Here is a 6,142-nt window from a genome sequence, read left to right as displayed (position 1 = left end):
GAAGGATGAGATAAAGGATTCAGAGTCAATTGAAAGATTTGGAATAGCTATTACCTCAATCGATCTTGCCCCCTTCCGAGTCGTCGAACACCGCCGCAAAAACACTGCTGCTGTCACCACTCGATTCTAGCCGCCGGAAGACAGAATCCACCCCTTCGTGACTGCCCTCGAGAAACCCCACCGCTACCCTCGTGATTTACCGATCGTCGGGTCCGCCTTCAGCTTCTATCTCCGAGACGAAGCAAGCCCCGGTTCATCATCGAACTTCGCCAGAGCTGCTGCCTCGTTCCCCCGGGCTGTTGATACAGACGACGAAGGGGGAGTCTTCGCCAGGAAGTCGGAGTCGGGTGACGAGGTTGGCGAACCCGATGCGATCGGTGGCTCTCCTTGCGATGAAAAGCTTGAGTGCTTTCTCCAATTTTCAGGTTTTCTATCGTAGTTTGAAAAACCTGCTAAACCAATCTTCGAAGGACACCGGCAGGAGTTATCAGACCAAGCAAAAGTAGGCACAGAACCAACGCCTTCATCGTAAAATCAGGAACATACGTGGAGGAATGATCCCAGGATGATTCAGGTATCTCATAATCTTCTGGAAGGTCCAGATTTTGGAAAGCTGCTACACGTGATTGGACGTATTGGACCTTCTCCTGGACTCTCTACTTGCTCTAGGAGTTATCACTTTCCCCAATCAGCCGACGATTTGTCGATCCTTCCCCAATCAGCCGACGATGTGTTCGATCTTTCCCCAATCAGCCGACGATTTGTCGATCCTTCCCCAATCGACCGACGATTTTGCTCGATCCGTCCGATTTATCGGTGTTCGATTTCCCGTCGTCTTCCCCCCCGTTCATTGGTGTTCTTCGAGTCGGCTGTGAAGAGAACACGATTTCCCTTTCGATCTTATTACACGATCAAACTGATTGGAACGGGTTTAAAAGACCCTAATATTCTAGATATCGGATCCGTAGTCGGGTAAAGGGTTACAACCCGAAAAGAAAACGGGTACCGGGTTTGACCCAGTCAACGGTCAAACGGAAATCCAACCCATTTTTTTTAAACTATCAAAACTTAACCCCTTGTTACAAATACTTTGCAAATTCAGTCCAAACCCCAAATCTTTGATTTCAATTGTCAATATTAACCCCTCCTTTGAAATTATGTTTACCCAATCAGTCCCACTTTTGGTTAAAATAATTTACAAACAATCCTTATACTGTAAACCGGTTACAAAACGGTCTTGGTAATACTTCAAGGTTCAAGAATTATTAATTTGCGGTTCACTCGGAATGTTTATTATCGTTTCTCAAAGGAATGCAAATACCGTACCAATGGAACTCACGCTTCAAGGGTGAGTTCATACCCCTACATTTTATATTTTTATTAAGTTTTAAGGGGGGGAATACAAGTTAAATCATCAATATCATAATTAAACGTTTTCAATAGATTACATCAGAAAAGTTGAACTTCAATCACGACCGGTTTTGGTAAACTTAAACATTTTAGTTTTCAAAACAACACAAGGTGCAAGTAGTTCAAGTTCTTGATTTTCAAATGGCTACTTGCACATCACCATACGAGTTTTCTATAATTTATACATAACTCAGTATTTGTATAAATATTGTTTTGTTTGGGCTACTTGTATTTGTAGTGCACTATTATTATTGTTTTGTTTACGCTACATGTATTTGTAGTGCATTGTCATTTTGTTTTGTTTACGCTACACGTATTTGTAGTGCATTATCATTTTTAGTCTAATCTCCATAACTATGCCCGTATTCTTGAGGTACGTTATGGACAATAATAGCGCTATTGGGTTTACCACCCCACCTTGGGACGCTAAGGTGATTGATCGCACGTGGTTGAGTGTGTATGATGATTAGATGCTCCATCCTATACATATACATATGTACATGTATAGGGTGAGGACTATTTGTTGTTATCCTTTGTTAATCCACCTTCAATTTTATAAACCATTATCTCAAATACAATCGTTTGCGAATTTCAAAAGGAAACTAATACTAGGTTTGTAAGTGAAAAGCATTTAATAATACAAAACAAATACTTATGAACTCACCAACCATTGTGTTGACACTTTTTCAAACCACTTGTATTCTCAGGAAATCAATAAACAGGTAACCAAGTGTTGTTGAGAATGGCATGCTAAGACGTCAAACATTTCCTATCTTGTCCATGTATTGTAATTGATTTATAAACATGTAAATCATAATGATGTAACTTTTCAATTATATATATATATATATATATATATATATATATATATATATATATATATATATATATATATATATGTTGGTTCTGTTTACTTGAATTACTATTGCAATTGTTGTTATGATATTATACATGAAGTCCTCCACCCCCGGACGTTTCCGCCATCCTCGGTTTGGGGGTGTGACAGATTGGTATCAGAGCACAGTTTATAGTGAATTAAGTGTATCAAACCACATAAGATATACAAACTATAAACACAATTGGGACTACTAGTCTCTGATTTGTGCATTTTCCAAATAAATATACCTTTAGAAAATAAATGTTTTTCTTAATTAAAGTATACCTACCAACATTCATACAAAGAACAGGGTCACAAGTACAGAACAAAAATATTACGATTGTTGGACAGCACAGGTGGGCTTAGAGACATATAGTCAAGTCTGGGAAGATGTAGCCTGATCAACTACATTATCTGGGGTTTGACTAGCATGTGCCTAAGTACGTTTGTGAAGTTTCAACAAATCTAAAAACTTTATTTCCATAATCAATTTACAAATAACTCACAAGTCCATATGTGTGTTTCTCATAGTTGACTTGCTCCTTGTTTGGTTGTGGACTTAGGGTAGACTCATTAGGATCAACAGTCTAATAAAATTTTAATTACACATAACTGGGGGCATGTCGAGTGAATCTTAGGAGTGGATCAGACATGGAACAAATCACAAGATTATAATCAAGTTATTCCTACTAAATTCATAAGTCTATTTATATAGACCTCTGGTTTAGAGTCGTCAGAGTAGTCGTGTCGGCAATCTAGAATATAGCTAAATACATAATACAAACTATAATACCCAAATTATACAAACTTTTCTGCATTAAAAAAAATCAATAGACAAACACAATGAAACTAAAAAGGGTATCAATTTATCAAGAGAAAAACACATACAATGTAGATTAAAATCCACCAATTATAACAAAATGGCTAAAAGAAAAGGTAAGGACTAAGGATTTTTCAGTCCTCTCTTCTTATAAATAGCTTTGAAGCAAGCTTGCCTAAGCTTCTTTGTTCTTTCTGTCAAATCCATACCTGACAATTTCTCCATCATCTTCTTGTGCCCTGCTAACGTCTCTACCTCCTCCTTTAATCCCAACTCCTAGTTTTTTTTTAGGTAGATGCAATATATTTTTCGGGTGAGTTCATAAAATTTACAATGAGTTAAGTTTATGTAAATATAAATCAGAAATCGTAGTAAAACAATTGATTCGATGTGGCATATGCCTAAGGCCTATGTTTATGTTATAAAGAAACTAATAATTAAAATTTTAGAAAATACCAAAACTACTATGGTTACCAAGTGCATGCATACATGCATGAGTAATGTATAGAAGGTTATTAGAGTAGTTACCTTGGCATTTTGAATGAGGGATTCAAGGCTCTTAAGTTTCCTATGAGGCCATCTGTTTATGTTTAGCTCCCTGCATCTTTTCTTCAACAATGTTAACCCTATCCCTAGTTCCTTTGCTGCCATGATTATCGGCATCTCAAAGTACTTCGCTATCTCTTCAAACTCCAATGGTCTCAATCTATTTGCCACCTTCCGGCCACCGTGATCAGTGGTGGCAGCACTAGAACTACCAGTAGCATCACCACCAGGTTTATAGTCTTCCCTGAAACTAACCGATGGTAAATTACCATCCTCCCAACAATCCCATAAGCTTATGTCTTCAAGGGGATCCAAATCGTGAAACTCATTTCTAGAAATGATGTTTTGATCTTGGTTAAGTACTGTGGAAAAGTTCTGATCAAGCACTTCTGGCAATTTTTCTGACAACTCGTAATTATGATGGTCGAGCATGTCACCACTGTCAGAATAAAAAAAAAAAAAACAAACAAACAAACAAAACTCAAGATAATCAAATCCAACCTGATGAAATACTCTTTTGATCACTACAAATCCAAACCATGTTTTGATCAATATAGACAAAATCATTTTCTGTGCGAAAGATAGGGTAATGAGTGACGTGTATATTTACCTGAAAAGATCTTGATGATCAAAGCACGGAAACCCATCGAGGTCATATATGGGGTTTTGATGATCTGCAGGTGGATCCATTTGTGAGGAAGAAATTAAAAGTTGCAGTAAGAATGTGAGGATTTATATAAGTGAAGTGGGAGAATTAATTAATAAGAAATAAAGATGAAGTAAATATAAATATTCGTTGAGCCGTAACTCTCTTCTTCCATTCACACACGTATCAGTATATACTGCTACAATCTTGACTTGGGTGCCGCAGACATTTAATGCTTCACATGTCTACCCTGCAAATCCTTGACTTTTAAGCGACGTATCAGTTCCCATATACCTCAGAGTAAATTCTTTTCACTGCATACTACAAGTCTTCAATCATGCAAAAGAAAACATGACTTGTTGTAGCTAAACTACTTACGTTTGTTATAATTATTTGACTCGTATAAACTTGGTTGCTATAAGCTGCTTTGTATGTGTATGCTAGTGTAAATTCATGAGGTCTTATCACATTTAGGTCCCTAGAATCAGTTCACACTAATCATTAACTCATTTGAGTATATGGTCATCATGGATAACGCTAGCCAGAAGTAGACAACTCCTCACTTGCACGATTCGCTTGAGTGCATTTTACCTTTTTATACCCTATGTTTTTGATACATATAGTAGTCCCTAGGGCATAATTCGGTCATTAGGCTGGGGATATGAACTCATGAATGGGGACTTGGTACATCTACAAGTCTTACATCACGTTTTGTCAACAAATCGTGTATACTCAATTTAACAACAACTCTGGTATCTCATTCTAGCAACTAAAAGTGTATCTCCTTTTAGTAACAAATTTGTTATCCCGTTTTCGCAACAAACTTTGATTACCCTGAGAATATGAAATTTGCATCTCATTTGGGGCAACATACTTCATCTCACATGATAACAACAAGTCATGGTAATAGAATAAACTTGACATCATTAGTAGTTACGTCTCATATAACCTCTTGTAAACATCATACTTTGACATTACTACCAATATTTATGTCAATTTCTTTTGTGTTTCAGAATTTTAAATTTATGTTTGAGTGAGAATTAGGTTTAGTGAGTTGCATATTCATTAAGGAAGACCTCAACCGTATAAGGACAAACTAGATTTATCATACCTATATAACATCTGGAAGAGAAACATGTTTTGTATTCAGTTCCCTTCTCGGTTATAATTCTAACAATGTCATACTTTAGCATTTTAAATGTACGAAGAAATGATTGAACCCTTAATTCCCATGTCATCAAAGTAGAATAAATCAATCATTCTCGTCGCTATCAAACAACTTCATACCGCTAAATATGAAAACCTAACAATATTGTAAACCGTAAACAAGTCCATATATATTTTTCATCCATACCAAAACTTATCTTGTAGTCGATTATCCCTAATCAAAGCATCGTATGTTCCCCACGACGGTATACATCATTAACATCCTAAGTGGTTAAGACGGTTGATGATTAATATAGTTTGAAAATAATTAGCTAACCCAATGGGGCAAAGTTTCACAAAACTAGTCATGCCCGATAACCACTCCGGCACGCTCACAATTTTCTCTTAAGGTACTTCTTTCTTAAATTTCGGGACGAAATTCCCTTCAACAGGGGGATAATGTAAAAACCGGTTCAATTCGGTCATAGTTCGACGATCAAACCCCCGTGGGCCGCGATGCAATAAAGACCAATGGCACGTAGATTGGGGTCTCTTAAGTATAGGTGTTTGTATTTTTAATTTAACCAGCCGAGGTTTAACAAACTAATATATTTTACATGGTTAATATAATTAAGTTCAAATTTATATATATAAATATATAAATATATATATAAATGTGTGTGTGTTAATTACCTTT

This window comes from Lactuca virosa, chromosome 8, assembly GCF_052849685.1.
Source record: "Lactuca virosa cultivar CGN04683 chromosome 8, Lactuca_virosa_CGN04683_v6, whole genome shotgun sequence".
Lineage (NCBI taxonomy): Eukaryota > Viridiplantae > Streptophyta > Magnoliopsida > Asterales > Asteraceae > Lactuca > Lactuca virosa.
This window is presented reverse-complemented; position numbering follows the sequence as displayed.